We start from the raw sequence: 15,778 nt of genomic DNA, 5'->3' as shown, positions 1-15,778 counted from the left end.
CATCAGATGTCGATTCGTTTTCCGCCCCAAATGAGATGGGGAATTAGTCACCTCTGTCCCTTCATCTTTTTGAAAGGAATCGAGGCCCGACCCGCTTGCGTCGTTCCAACAACCGACAGGGAGCACCTCAGTATACGATCGCGCGCAGTAACTGGGAGTCCTATTACACCTAAGGCCAACTTCCATTCACCAAACCCAGGTTCATCTCGTGTAGTGATTGTGGACTCGTACAAGGATATGGAGTCGACGGTTGATGTATCAGACTCGACCCTGTCTTTCGTAGCATGCATTCCCATCTGTGTTGCAACTTGATTCGGTAAGCTACGTGTCCGGTGCACGGAAAACTGCCTTCGGTCTCCCAACCTTACTCATGGCAACCTTCCGACCGCCCAACGACCTATAACGCTAGTCACTACTCCCACTGGGGCTAGGAAGTAAGCCCCACAACCCAAAGCGGCGAAGAACAAATAGAATTTGCTACAAAAGCCGGCTAACGGGGGTATTCCTGCGTATGAGAACATTGTAATGGAGAAGGTCATAGCCGAAAATAGGATTCGTTTTGGCTAGAGCGCCCAAATCCGCTATATATTTGACACGGGTTTGCGTAATGCTGAACTATGGCGAATGCATCTATCGTCATTGATGCATAAATAAATATACCAATTAGTAGTGATTGAATTCCTTCTATGGTTCCACATGAGAAACCAGTACGAATATAACCTACATGTCCAATCGAACTATGAGCTAGAGGTCTTTTGACTTTCGTTTGGGCCATGGCGGCCAGTGCTCCTAAGATCATAGAAGCAATGCTGCAGAAAAAGAAGATTTGTTGTAATGTACCCCCATAGGAAGCAACAATAGAAACACGTGACATATTTGCAGAAATGGAGATTTTAGGCGCAATAGAAAGGAATGCTCACCAGGGGTGGGTGAAGCCTCATAGATATCAGGTGCCCACATATATAGAGTCAAAAGAGAGATTGAGTCCGAGGGAGAGGGGGGTTTTCTTGGGGCTCGAGAGATTGAATAGATAGGGCCCCACAAGTTGTTAATTCGCCGCTGGGGAATTCACACAAAAGGGAAGGACTTATTCTCAACGAAAAAGTGCTCTTGAACCGAACGTGAAAGTTGTTTTCCATCAGACGGCTGTTCACGTAACTCCACTCTCGGCTTGGATTATATATCCATTTGGTCCGCTCTCGGCCATTCCACACGCTGCCTAGCAGAGACGTGGTTATCTGAAGTGGATTCTCTCTTTTGTAGTAGATGCCGAACCTTGCTGCTCAGTGGGCGGGCGCAGTAGCTACATGGACCCCTTTCTTTATGTTGTTGCCAGCGCTTTCCCAGGCCGAGCCGGAATTCTTTATTAGAACGTCGGCAGGCAAAGCCCGAAGGAAGGCTGCTATCCCCTCGGCCTTCTTCCTTTTCGATGAAAAACAAATCGACATCTCAATCTTCGAAAGCGTTTTCCTTACCCAGCTAATATCCCCCCCTTCGTCGAGCCTTTCCTTTAGTGGTAAGGGATATGCACCTTATCTGAACGTCGGCAGGCATTCCGGAATTCTCCTTTTTTGGCCCCGGGTGAACATAGGCTCAAACATGATTGGAGGGGTCCTAGCTACGCCATGCGTTCAATAAAAAAAAAGCAAGCCTCTGGGAAGCTGCAGGGATTACAAAAAGAGGGTGCTTTCCTGTGTTGCACTGAAAAAAGGACAAAGGAGAAGACGCTCTTCGACTTTCTTTCTTCCTCCCGCGCCCGCCTAAGCCCGGCCCGCGTTAGAGGGGAAGATTAGCAAAGCGGAAAAAGACAGAGGGAGGGGGAGCTGCATCTTATTCTCTTCGCGAGAACTTCAGGATCGGAGAAGCATTCGGAAGGGGCGAGGCCTTCATTTCGTTGGCAGAAGCAGAAACGATCCAATCCATTCGGGGCTTCGGGGAACCCAAAAACGAACTCTGTTTACTTTTTTCATAGATAGATGATATATATAGGAATAATATATACATCCCTTTACTTTACATGTCTATGTATCTATTTTGGAATCATCTCCCATTCTCTTTTTTTTCTAATTCGCACTGCTCTTTCTCTCTAAATTGCATCAAAGAAAATAGAGAGAGAGAGCAGATGGATCCTATCCCCTATAATGAACACTCATTCCTATCTATTGATAGAAAATAAAGATCTTCGTCACGGACTTTTTCTTTGTTCTTTTTTTTAGATTGGAGGAATTCCTCATATCCAAGGCAGCTCCCCACAAACACCCCACCCATATGACTATGCCCCCTTTTGAATCGACAGTAGATTGGGCTTCATAGCTACTTTCATTCTAAAGACGAATATTAGTCAATAGGCAGGCTTCTTTCAGTAGCAAACATATTCATTTTCACCGGGCTCCGCGCACCTTTGGTACTTCTGGAGGGCAAGCAGTTTTATAGTGACTTCTTTCTTAGGGTAGGGCGACGAATACTTCCAATTCCGGAAAGGTCATTGGGTCGCCTTTGGAAGCTAAAGCGAAAGTTGTAGAAAGCCGGGAGAAAAAGCGAAAGCTTGCTCGAAACGGCCTATACCCTAACCCTCGGAAGCGAAGACGCAAAGCGTCACTTTTTTCAAAAGGAAGGAGTTTTTTCTGACTGAATCCATCCATAAAGCCGCCAAGGAAACGAAGTTCGTTCCCTTTCATCAAGTGGGTAAGGTAGGCAAACCACTTAAGCTTTGCCTTAGACTGACGGAACAAAGCTAAGAAGTAGGCTGAATGGAAAAAGGAAAGGGACAAGGGCGGTCGTCGCTTGGCGCGAAGGCTGCTGGTTCGGTACGGTACTAAAGGTCCTCGGACTTCCAGGCGGTTTTTCTTTTGGGCTGCTGTGAACCCTTGGATCTCGCCAATACAGCCTCCTATGGTTTTCGTTACCGAGATATCTTTTCTTTTTTCCCAGGGATTTTTTGGGTAATCAGCTCCCATGCTGCAAACAGTCAAATCTGAACCTTGTCGCTCTTCTTTCCTCGTGGGCAGGAAGCACACCAGCAGCGTGCGTTGCGTGATTCCACTGTGTTTTTTGCACTTGACTGGGTGGACAGTTGACCGGAAGATAACTTCGATTCGCCCGGCCAGCAGGCGGGCGGCGTGCTTATCTTGTGTGACAACACTACAGAGCGAGTAGCTCTTCTAGTCGGGCAGCTGTGTGACAACACTCCTGAGAAAGCGGCGCTTTTGTGTAACATGCTATGGTCTCAACGCCCTTACGAGGTAGTGATGAGTTTCACGCGCTCTAAGCCCGGCCCGCGCGCAGTTAGGAGGATTGGCCGCTATCTGAGCGGTACCACCCACCCTACCCTACTACCTATAGGGGGCCGTCCGTCCTACAGCCGCCCGAAAAGGAACTGCAGTAATCTTGAATAGGAATCCTACAGCGATAAAAAGAATCCCCATAAAAATACCACTAGATCGAGCACCAGTGATTTCGTATCCGGTCAAAATCTTGGCTAATTGATCGAAGTGGGTAGCTCCAGTAGACCCATAGATCATGGAACAAATAGGGTGGGTAGGCCCAACCACCACACTACACGTATAGACGCGAACCCCCCTCCTTACCGTACGTGCGACTCTCACCGCATACGGCTCGCACAAAGACTCCAAAATCCATCCCGAGCTTTTTATTCCACCTCTCCCTCCTCTCCAATCCTCGATCAAACTAGCCTTCCCCAGCAAGAAAACGTATCCGCTTTAGCAACAAAGCGCTCATCCCTTGCTTGTTCTTGAGCGCGCAAGGCGCTCAAGACGGTGATTCTTGCTTAAAAAAGGGCTAAAGCACTCCAGCTTCGAAGCTGGAGTTTGCAACTTCAAAACTACAGGTTTTAGCCCTCCTGCTGGGTGGGCGCTTCCTTCGTCTATCGTATGTCTCGCTTGGCTTCGTCCCGAACCAAGGAGGCATGATGGCGGGCGCGTGCGTGTGCCGACTGCAGAGACTACAAGCCGACGCCGGAAGCGACTCGCTTCTATTCTCGATTGGATATAGATGGGGAATCTCTATAGATCGTCTTTTTTCGACAACCTCTCTAAAACGCATACGAGAAAATTGCACTTCACGGCACGGCAAAAAAAAAGAGCTTCGCTCGGTTGGCCCTCCTAGGCTTCCGCCTACTTTCTCTTCTCTTAAGTCTACAACAAGTGGGAGAGGCAGGATTCGAACCTACGTAGAAAACCTTCAACAGATTTACAGTCTGTCGCTTTTGACCGCTCGGCCACTCTCCCCTTCCCGGGGATACGCCCTCCTCAAACAAAGGGTTCCTGAATAAGAAGGATGGCGGCCTTCGTTCTTAAGTTAAGAAGAGCAGATGGAACTATTAGATTTGCTAGCGTTCCGGGAGAATAAATAAGGTCATTTAGTAAGTTCATAACAATTTATGTAAAGCAAGGGGCAAAGCTTCTACGACAGCTTCCCCCTCATTGCCATCGTCGGCCTTCCCCAGCTCCCCTCCTTCGTCGCTTCTGGCTAAGCATCTTTCGGCGGAGGAAAGGAGGCGACTAGTCGCTTCTGGCGAAGCAGCGAGTTCATGAGCAAGTGAATGAACGAGCAGCGAGTGAAGTGCAACAGTCGTAAGTAAGGCTCGCCATGTTCCTAAAAGGAGTGACCATCTTTTCTTCCCTTCTACTGACACTGAGCGAGCAGCAAGCATAGGCAATAGTTTCCGTAGGGGTGGGGCGCAAGCAAGCGTTTTCAGGCTCCGCTAGCTAGCGTACTCTTCTGCTATCAATGAAACCGAAAGAAAAAACCAGTGCCCTTTCGTATAGATCGAGACGCAGTACTTTTTCTTTACTTCTTCCATACTAGGAAGAATGGAAGGAAATCCTTCGATAACACTTCTTCCTTATTTGAAGAAATGATATCCGACGCCCGTGGAAACTCTTTCATTTCAAAAAAGTTCTTCTTCTTAAGAAGCAAATAGCATTTCCTATTGATTTGTCCCCTGGACTAGACCTATGTAGATTCGGAATTATCCGTCGCTACGCTGTTCCCAAGGACTAGCAAAATCGAAATAGCGAAATTCTTGGGTCATCTCAATGGGTTCAGAAACCACACGTTTCTCTGGATCATCATAGCGTACTTCCACATATCCACTCAGAGGAAAGTCTTTTCGTAATGGATGACCCTCGAAACCATAATCTGTTGATATACGGCGTAAATCCGGATGATTGATGGAAGAAACACCAGACATATCCCATACTTCTCGCTCCCACCGGCCGGCTGATGGAAATAGACTGACTACCGGAGATATTCGTGTTACTTCGTCTGCACTTGTTTGTACACGAATGCGTGAGTTATACCGAGTACTCAGTAAATTATGGACAACTTCAAATCTTCGTTTTCGAGAGGGATGATCCACTCCGCAAATATCGATCGAAACTTGAACCCTTGTATAGGTATGCCATTTTAGAAAGCACAACAATGGGAAATGGGTAGTCAGTATTGGTATAAGATCTATTCCCATGTTCCGATCTTTTCATTTTATGTACCCATTTCTTGGGTAAAATCTCCCAACTATATTGGAAAATGGATTGGTTATCCATAAATGAAAATAAAGAAAGCTTTATTTTGGTTCCGCTTCTTGCTCTAAGCAGAAAGACTTGTCGGAAATCGCCGGTTGGGTTGGTCCGACCAAGAAAGGCATGGGAGTGGAGAGGCAGAAGTGAAAGACTGGCTACCAATAAAGATCCAAAACTGCACACTTTATATAGTTATGTATCCAGGATCGGCTGCATGCTCTAGTGTTGAATCGGGTATAGAACCCAGGATGCTTGGTTACAATTCCGAATCCGCTAAACCATCGCTCGGGGAAAAGTATTATACAGAGCATTAGTACTTATTCTGATCCTTTCCTTATATTTAGATTCTAGTAGTTTATTTCAGTCGTATTCGTATCCTTACTGCGGTTTAGTAAGGGTAACAAATAAAAGTATGCAGGTTCTATTTTATTGTTCCGAGACATATGATGATAGCATTGAGAATGAGAAATCTTTGCAAAATGCACGTATTATTAAGGAGTTCTGGAACGATTACTACGCTAAGCTGTTGGATATTGACAAAACGAAAAAGACTTCTAATGTTGATATGTATCAGGATGATGTTAGAAAGTTGTTGATTAATGAAAAGAAGAATCAAAATGGTGTGTTTTCCGATACTGAATTAATAGATTTACAGAATCAAATTGCAAATTGCACAATGAAGTTCGATGAGGATAATCTATTTAAAGTAACTCCTAACATAGTAAAGTTCTTGATTAATAAAGATCAGCCTAACGCTAAGCAATATCTAAAGGGTTGCCTACCAAGTAGCTTACCTATGCTTAAGATGTTTGGTATCTATACGCTTGAGGCTATCATGATTCATGTACTAGGCTTGGTATTCAACACTCTTCAGGAATCATCCGCAGTTAAGGCAGCTAGATTTATAGATCAACTTAATTCAACTGTACGAGAACAAGCAAGGTTTCTACAATACAAAGCACCAGGTAGTGGTAAGGTGGAAGCAGTACTCACTAGTAAGGTAGAATCAGTTAAGGATGTTGTTCAGCCCAAAGGTGCTAGCAAAAAAGAGAAAAAGAAAAAAATTCAGTGTCATTATGATATCGGGAAATACTTGCTCCAATTCATGATTGAAAGAAATGTTCTACATATATCAACAGATAGGGGAGTAACAAAAGAAGACACAATAAGTCAAGGGTATATAGAGAATTCTTGTTATGTTATGTGCAATTTGAACATAAATCTGCTCCCTATCAAACTCAATCTTCCGATGCTTTGCAAACCCTTGGATTGGCAACCAGCAGAGAGGGGGTCTGATCCTGATACATTATCGGATCTGATAGGAGGTTACTTATGCAAACCCACGGGGGATATCTAGAATCACTTTCGGCTATTAACTTCCCATGACTTAAACCACTTCTATATAAAGTTACATAAAAAAGAATACAAGCAGATGTGTGATATTTTGAATGGGCTTCAGTCTCAAGCGTTTGAAATAAACAAAAGGCTCTTGAGATTTCTGGAAAAGAATCGTCAATGTTTAGTTGAGTGTGGGCTTCTTTTACCAAATGCTCTGGCTCGCGTGAATCCGACAGAAGCCTCAGACATATTGAGGGAGTGCTACTTCAATAACGTCAAAGGTATTAATAATGCTTGTAGCTATAACATACTGTTAAATAAATTATTAAAACAGGTGCAGCAGGCTAGTTATGAAGATTTTTTAATAAGACTTGCGTCAGCATACGAAGGTTATCAATTCTATTTGCCAGCATTCATGGACTTCCGTGGTAGAATCTACCGTTCAGGTGTATTGCATTTTCATGAGCGTGATTTGTCAAAAAGTTTATTACTCTTTTCTGCCGATCATCCTCAACCTCCAGCACAAAACCACCTGTCGGAAAAAAAGAATCTCAGTCAACACTTAGCATGTGCTGCAGCCTTTAAGTATCCAAAGTTCTCGAACTTAGATGATGCCCTTAAATGGTATAACGAACACCAGACTGAAATGTTTACTTCGGACGAAAGTTTCATTCAATTTGCTGCGCAAGCTAGTGATCCATTTTTTTTCATAGCCAAGATCCTTTCTCAGGATGAAGGAGTGAGTAATTATCATCAGGTTCCAGTGACCCAAGATGCGAGTGCGAGTGCATATCAAATTATGAGTTATCTCTTGCTTAACTTAGAAATGGGTAGGAGAACGAATCTTCTTCCATCTTAAGACGGTAAAATCCAAGATGTGTACATGTGCTTGCGGGATGAGCTTAATAAATTCTTGGATACCAGATTGAATAATGTTAGTAGTAGTAATTAGAAGAAAAAACTCATAGATTCTATGTTAACCAGAAAGTTCGTCAAAGGATTGTTTATGCCATCTCCACAGGGGTCCGTCCGGTTCTTCCTCAAATGGGTTGCCTCAATCTTTATCAAAGTTTTGGTATCTAGCTTATCCAGCTACAGTATAGTATACTCCTTCCTTGCTCGATAGAGCTCTTTGAATCCGCTTCAACTAAATGCGTAAAATAGAGTAATTTCTTCAAAAGCCAGTTTCTTTCGAGAAGGCAGGAGGCCCATAGCGAGTTACAATAGTGCCAGTTCTTGTATGGAAGGCCGTAATTCCGGTAACCTCGACTGCTCTAAGAATGATCCGGGCTAGCCGGGCACATCACATCAAAGTTAGGTCATTTGTCAAAAACATGGCAAATAGCTCAGTTGGTTTGGTAAGGGAGCTATTCTCTCACTTAAACCACTCCCATATTAGGTATTCTATCTCGTCTTAAAGTTCCCCCGCATTACCCATAACTTACCACCTGTATCTCCGGAACTCAAATCGCAAAATGACAATGCTTTCGATAGTCTGTACTAAATTACTTTGTACGAATGCACATCTCGGCCGTCGGGTAGCTGATCACCATTTCAAAGTCTATATCCGTGGTTCAAGAAATGGAATTGCTATTCTCGATTCAGACAAGACACTGATTTGTTACGAAACGCTCTTCATTTTATAGGATCTCCCAGTCGTCAAAAAGGCCGTTCCTTCTTTTTAAAGACCAATCATTTATTTATTTATGAGATAACGGAAGAAATGGCGAGCTATTTAAGAAGCTATTTAAGAAATGTGAATTCTCATTGTTTCGATGATTCTCAATGGAAGATCGGGGCGTTTTTGACCAAATCTTTTGCAAATAAAAAAAATTCCGTTCAAGAAAGAAGAAGATCAATTTTGGGTTGAACCAACAACCTGATTGTGTGGTTATTCTGAATGCAGATAGAAAGTTCTTCGGTCATACTGGAAGCTGATCGATCACAAATACCTATTCCATCCTTAGTTGATTCTACGATCCCATGGGAATCCTATAAAAGAATCACTTATCCCATCCCAGCGAATGATCCTATACAGTTCGTATATCTATTTCGTCATTCGATCATGAAAACAGTGATTCTTGAACAGAATGCGATTAGTAGAGAAGCGCAATCTCTCAGAGTCACTTTGAGTACGGGGAAGTCCGCAGGAGGGATGAGATCCGCCTGCTACTCCACCTCTTCTTCTTCCCCAATAGACGAAGAAGAAAATAGGGCCAAGGCGCTATTGGAGATGCGCAAAAAATATCCATCGGGAGATGGCGCTGACGCTGACGCTAACGCTCGCAAGGCGGTTTTGCAGGCAATTTCTAAAAATACTTTTTTTTTCGTTGAGCTCATAACCCGGTTTGGGCCGATTGACTCTGAGAGCGATCGAGGGGTCGCGGGCTCACACCTTGCTTTTGCGCATAGGATCGAAGAGATCCTAGAATTTAATGGAAAGAGCAGCGGCTCTCTGAAAGACCTCATTGATCTTAAATTGGATTTGGAAGACGCCTCTAAAAGAGAGGAGATTCTACTTCCATATTTTTCCTCAAAAAAAGAGGCAAAGTCCTAGCGTGATACAAAAAGAAATAATGGGCAAGGGCGGGGAATGATAGGTTCATAGATGTGGAGTAATCAGTTCTTCATTTGAAGAGTTAGTTGGCTGGCCTACCGGCCCGCAGATGTAGAGAGGTTGCCCCCACCATCCTCTTGAACTGCGAAATCAAAGCGATTCCTGTTGATGGAAGAAAGGCTAATTTCGTTTGATCCGATCCGCCTATGCCAGTTCGAGTCTGGCGAGTCGCTATCATCTGTTGCCCTAACTTTTTCTATTAGCTCATCTTGTCCGTAGTGATATTTTGGAGAAGGAGCAATTACCGGAGTGAGAAAGGTAGAAAGAAGCAATCACGAAAGCTAGTGCTAGTTGTGGCTTTTTGTACTAATCTTGTTTGTTCGGTAGCTCGCATCAGCAGCTTTAAAAGGAATAGAAAACGAGGCTTTTTCCACCACACCAGGGGCGGGCATTACGCTCAAGCAGGGGAAGTCAATTTGACTGCTGCTCGAGAACCTGTTTGAACAAGAAGAAGTAGCATGGCTCCAGCGGGGCAGAGCCAATTGGCTACGACATGGTGACCGAAATACAAATTTTTTCCACCACTTTGCAATTGCAAGAAAAAAGAGGAATCTGATCAAGTACTTGATGAGCGATACTGGAGATCGAATAGAAGGTAATGACTTACTCGATGCACATATTTAGGGCTATTTCTCTCATCTGTTTAATACGCAATTCTCTTCGATAAGAAGGGTTCTCTTGTGTTCCAGGGTTGATTAAGCGTCTGGTGGAACAGGGATACATTGTGTGAGGCCAAATTGCCTGACGAATTGATGAATATGGCTCAATATAGACTGGTCCAGGTATACCGGTCAGTCTTGAGCCACCAGGATAGCCTTCCACATATCCTGTTCCTCCCTTGAGTGGTAACTCTTTTCTAACCTTAGAATCCTGAACCAATTTGCTCCAAAGACTCTGTCATTGAAAGGAGTCCATAGGTTGATAAAATAGGTTTTCATGAAAACCACACGTAGATAGAAAAGGTAAGAGTTACACGTGCCAGAACCGAGGAATACCGCTCGGAAGCCCGATTGAACCTGTCCTCATTCACTGCTATCTCCATATATTGGATGCCAAGCTTGAAAGGGTAATGGTCCGAGAGGATGGGGCCGTAGTCTTCTATTACGCACGCTACGCAGACGATATGGTCTTCGGCTTACCGAGAGGGGATAAGTCCACGCGAGTCACCCAGGGTCTCAAAAAGGTCTTAGCTAGAGTCCTTAGGGAGCTCCTACAGGGCTTCACTTCTACTGAAATTTCCAGAAAACAACCAGGGAGGCTACAAATTATCGGCTTGCCCCTGTCTCTGAAAAGTGAAGGTCAGCTCCACGTGGGTATTCCATCCAAACGATGGGAGAAGAGGATGACACTTGTTCGTATTGAAAACCGGAGACGAAGGGAAAGAGGTTTGATTGGAACATGTTCTACAAGAACTCCTGTGTAGAACACGCCCGTATCTATTCTATGGGCTGGCTTCAGGCCAACCCTACTGCTGAAGTAGAAAGCATCATATTCCGGTTTTTCCAACACTTGATCAGGAACCGGGCGCAGAAATTCCTTGAAGAGAAGGGGATGCCTACAACCAATGCCTAAATAAAGGCATATGTCGAAAAGTGCAACTACTAATAGATTCAGTAAAGGAAGGCCCGGAACGGGCTGAGCTACTGCCCGAAATAGAAGAGGACGACTAGAGTAGAGGAGCCTAATTCCAATCCAAACAATTGACGAGGGAGTCTAATTATTTTTCCGTTCTTGATTGTTTCAATTGCACTTTCTTCATTGGAGGGTTGCTTGGAAAGTGCGATAGTTACGGCGCTTGGAGTATACGGATTGAATTCTTCCTTCTTCTATAGGTCTTTCTGGGCGGCGAGGCGGAAAAAAGGTGTAGAGAGGGAGAAGGTACATAAAAAAAAACGATTTCTAAGGTAGAAAAGAGGCATCCACCAGTCATTGAGAACAGCTAATCCCGGAATTAGCAGGCCGGTATGCGAAGAGAATTCGGTATTGAATCCGCGAGGCCAGGTGAAGAAAAGTCCAATATGGGTGGATTACCTTTTTCTGAAGGATAAGTCTCTGGGACTGACTGAACTGAATGTATAGCGTCAAGATAAGAAGCACGGTAGTCGAAGATGTACCTTGTGGGGTGGGGTACGAGTAGACCAGACCAATGATGAAAAGCATAGATACGAGCATGGCCTCCCTGTCTCAAAAGCAGGCCGCCAAGGGTGCTCGCATGAAGCATTTCTCACTCATAAATAAGTAGTTATCACAAATTTAGAAACATGCTCTGATTTCTCTTATCGAATTTCATTCAGATTTTCCAGTATTCGGAGTTGCTTGGGAAAAGGTCTAGTCAGGGTCGGTTCTGTTCGGAGTTTCGGGTTGATCGGAAAAAAACACCCTAATTAAGACTTTTGTATAGTTTGTGTCAACCTGAGTTTGGTTAAGTGCCCGCCCGCCTAGATAGATACATAAGTGTCAGTTTGAATGAAGTCAAGTGTAAACCGTGTCAACAACGAGAAATTGAAGTGTAAATCTGGATGGTTTGAAGTGGAAACCTTAACATGCAAAAGTGTCTACCTCATTAGAAAAGCAAGTATCTACCGGCGATATATTCATTCGAGTATCAACCGGCGTCAACCAGTTGTCAAACTCCAAATATTTCGTTCGTAGGGGCATGAAGAAGTTGCTAAACCGGTTGTAAAGTGGCTCTGATAAAAACCATCATTGCTTTATTTTTTACTTTTCATCTAGTAACGTGCATGAATGGATATGGTGGGTAAGATTTGAAAACGTTTGACATCAACCGGGCTCTACTTTGCTTTTACTTTACTTCACTTGCCAGGTCATTGTTGTCGATATTGAGGTGAGGACTCTCTCTTTATTCTCGTTTTATTTCTCACTAAATGATCTAACAAACGCATGATTTGATTACTAAATATTGAGTCATTGAACGAATATTCGAGTAAATTCACCTTTTTCTATGAAAGCAAGGATTGGGCTGGGTTGCTTATTCGTCATCACGGAGCAACCCGGTACCTTTTCTTAGGCGAGCGACTGAGACGAGAGCTTTCAATTATGCCGTTTTGGTCAAATCCCAGGGCTCTTTCTGATTTGATTAAATACTTCTATGTTGTATGATAATAGAAAGTCAAGATCTCACTCGCTTTTTCTGCTTTGTATTCTCGGCTGTTGCCTTTTTCCACATCGATTGCTATAGGAGTTCCATCCTCAACCTATGTATGCTCAAAGAACTGGATCACGGAACTCTCAGCCCTTCGCCCCAAGGCTACGAAAACGTTTCTACTCCCTTTCCCTTCCCAACGTCATATCTTTCTTCGACAAGAAGGAAAGATCACTCTCTATCTAAATGATAGAACCACTGGCACGGTACCTTTCACATTGGTAAGTCAAATCCTGGTGAAGACATCACGAGCAATGACACGACGACATCATCTCCACTTCGTAGCCCATCGGTCTTCATTCATTGAAGCCAGGGCATTGACTGACTTTCAGCGATCGCTATAAGAAAGACATAAAAAAAGTTCTCCTAAACCTGTTCCTTTCCGTTACTACTACTTGGAATTGGAAGTCTAGGAGCAGGACTAACCTTTTTCTTTCGTTTAAATAAAGTCGAGATGTAGCTTTCTCTATCTCAAGAAATTATTCCACCTCCATTCATTGGAGAACAAAGCGTTATCTGATTAGATCCTTGCTTCAAACTCAACCGAATCAAGTTTCAAAAATAGATGTGGAAGAGGCAAAGGGAAGAGCGGGGTTGCCGAATTGTTTCTCAGAGCCGGACGAAACATCTATCTCTATTTACAATACCCTTACCCCCAAGAAAACTTTGTCGAAAAAGGTTGTCATCGTAATAGGGATTGCACCTCAACATGGCAGCCCTCAATTCTGCCAATTGTGTGTGACTTGTACTCTTCTAGGCTTCCTCTTTGCCTCAAGTGATTAAACTCATCAACTACACCAACCACATTTCTTACCTCAAACCTCTCTACAATCTCTTGAATTCACTCTTGCCAAGATACTTGTCCCCTATTCACTAAGAAACTGTTGTACCAGCTTTCAGCTCTCCCCCTAAGGTGCATAGCCGAAAGTTCTACCTTGTACCAATCCGTAACTTGGTACACCGAAAAGTAATGTTCACACTTTTGTATCCAAGACCTGGCCCCTTCAAATATTGGAAAAGAAACTCTAGGAGGTTGATGTATCTGCTGCCCATATTGATATTGATTTTGCGGCCTTTGTTCTTGCAGGTATTGGTACGGGTCATGCTGTTGAGTTGGAAGCGGTTGGTTAAGGTAAGTATATATTGGCACTTCTGGTTTCATGGAATTTCCAGCATAGGGCAAAAGTATTGGTTGGGAAAATGGGATATTTGGTATTGAATTGGGTCTTGGTTGTGGTGGTGGAGGTGCAGGATTAGGTCTAATATTATCATGTTTTGAGCTGTGAGGAAGGCCATAGGTGGCTGGAAACAAGTGTTCGTGCCAAGGTTTTGAGGGGGATAGAGAGGGTTATTTTTGTGATTGGGTCTTTTAGTTGCTTTGCTACTAGAGGTCTAGGTGGTCAGGGGTTTAAAGGTCTGGAATAGGTGTGAGTGGTGGTCGTATTCAGTACCAATGGTACGGTAATTGGAGGTTCAGGCGGTTCAGGCCTAGGATAAGAGCTAGAGGCTTGTTGAGGGGTAGCCATGGTTTCAGCTTCACTGGCAACAGCTGGTAGGGACATTTGTTGTGGTGTTCTAGGAAAATGAACCATATTGCCCCTAGTTGTGTTAATCGAGCTATGCTCTTCTTCAACGCTCCGCGCCTTCAAAAAAGTAGTTTTGTTGCTTGCGCTTTAATTTAGGAGTTTCAACTTAACTAGCATATGTGCATTTGGGTTGTTGGCATATGTCGGCTACATACTGGATGCTTTTCCATCATTGTTCGACTTGCACAGAAACAATGGGTCCCTTCTGGTTTCTTTTTCTCCCTCCAAGTTTGTTCTTCACTGTAATGTGTGTCAACTCAACAAGAGTGAGCACACCCTTCCTGCTGGTCTTCTTCAACCTTTGTCTGTTCCATTACAACCTGGGTCTTCTATTTCAATGGATTTTCTTGAGGCACTCCCCAAGTTTTATGGTTATAGCTCAATACTTGTGGTCGTGGACCGTTTCACTGGCTCATTTCATTCCTCTATCTCACCCTTTTAGCTGTATACCCTATCTTGTATCCAGTAGTAAGTCTACTCTTCTTACCCCCTCTCCTCTACCTTTTGTGGCCCATCTATTAGCTTTTTGACCATCTTTGAGTCATAGCGAGACGGCTCTATCTCTTTTCACAAGTACAGCCGTAAGTACAGTTGCGGGCGTCAACGATCAGCAGTACTGAGCTACGGAAAGTCTATCGAATTATAGCTACGGAAAGTCTATTGAAAGGACCTAATCAAAGGCTACTACAGCTATAACTGACCCGCCTATGGAATCTATTGGCTCGGCTGAACCGACATGAAATGAAAGAGAGGAAGGCGGAAGCTATTGGCAAATAGAGGGGGGATGTTCTCCGTGTCTTTTAGCCCTCACTAGATGACAACTTGCTTACTTTTCACTTCTTCTTAAGCTTGGCAGACTAGTTCCTGACTGACTTGATAGTGCGATGAGCTTACTTGCTCTAGTTCTATCCTCAGGATTTACTTACCTGAGTACCTAGCACCGAGGATCGATGTAATTTACTTTCAAAAAGATGCTGTTGATGCTAACACGCATATAAATAGATGTTCCCCACTGCTTGCTCCTCTTACCCGAATGGGGTTATATGCCTTAGTGAAACTCAGGGTAAAGTGGCAGAGGTATGACCTCGGGAAGAAAGAAAGATCGGGCGGGGAAAACGGGGTTCGAACCCGCGACTTCTGGCGTGACAGACCAGCACTCTAACCAACTGAGCTATTTCCCCCTTTCGTAACTACTGTCGATTCAACAGTCACCTACCGGTTACCTTTGTAACTATACCAAAGTAGCTGTACAACAGAATGCCCTTCGCCTTTAGTACTTTTCTTATATATATTATGTTATATACTAAATGTGTCAAAGCAATAGAACTTATTGAAAAAAAACAAGCCCATCTTTCTCAAAAAGGAAGAGAGGGTGCGCCCCCCCAGAGAGAACCCCATTCTTTCAAGAAAGTTCTAATTAATTATGTAGAAAAAGAAATAAGGAAAATAGGAGTAAGCGAGTAGGGTCAACAAGATTCTAAACGAATACCACAAGTGACGGAACCGACGATGATGAAGAGATAAGGGGCGAAGG

The 15,778-nt window shown here is 43.8% G+C and overlaps 2 non-coding genes and 3 pseudogenes across 2 annotated transcripts; 1 reads left to right on the top strand and 4 right to left on the bottom strand.

Annotated features, from left to right (window-relative positions):
• Nucleotides 1–321: 321 nt before the first annotated feature.
• Nucleotides 322–3,555, bottom strand: LOC125552323 (annotated as a pseudogene).
• Nucleotides 3,529–5,892, bottom strand: LOC125552324 (annotated as a pseudogene).
• On the bottom strand, nucleotides 4,165–4,247 carry TRNAY-GUA. Its single transcript has one exon. It is a non-coding gene; the product is annotated as a tRNA-Tyr (tRNA).
• An 832-nt stretch (nucleotides 5,893–6,724) lies between the features above and the next one.
• Nucleotides 6,725–9,590, top strand: LOC125552322 (annotated as a pseudogene).
• A 5,761-nt stretch (nucleotides 9,591–15,351) lies between these two features.
• Nucleotides 15,352–15,425, bottom strand: TRNAD-GUC. The gene has a single exon. It is a non-coding gene; the product is annotated as a tRNA-Asp (tRNA).
• Nucleotides 15,426–15,778: the final 353 nt, after the last annotated feature.

The sequence above is a fragment of the Triticum urartu genome, chromosome 4 (assembly GCF_003073215.2).
Source record: "Triticum urartu cultivar G1812 chromosome 4, Tu2.1, whole genome shotgun sequence".
Taxonomy (NCBI): Eukaryota; Viridiplantae; Streptophyta; class Magnoliopsida; order Poales; family Poaceae; genus Triticum; species Triticum urartu.
This window is presented reverse-complemented; position numbering and strand designations above follow the sequence as displayed.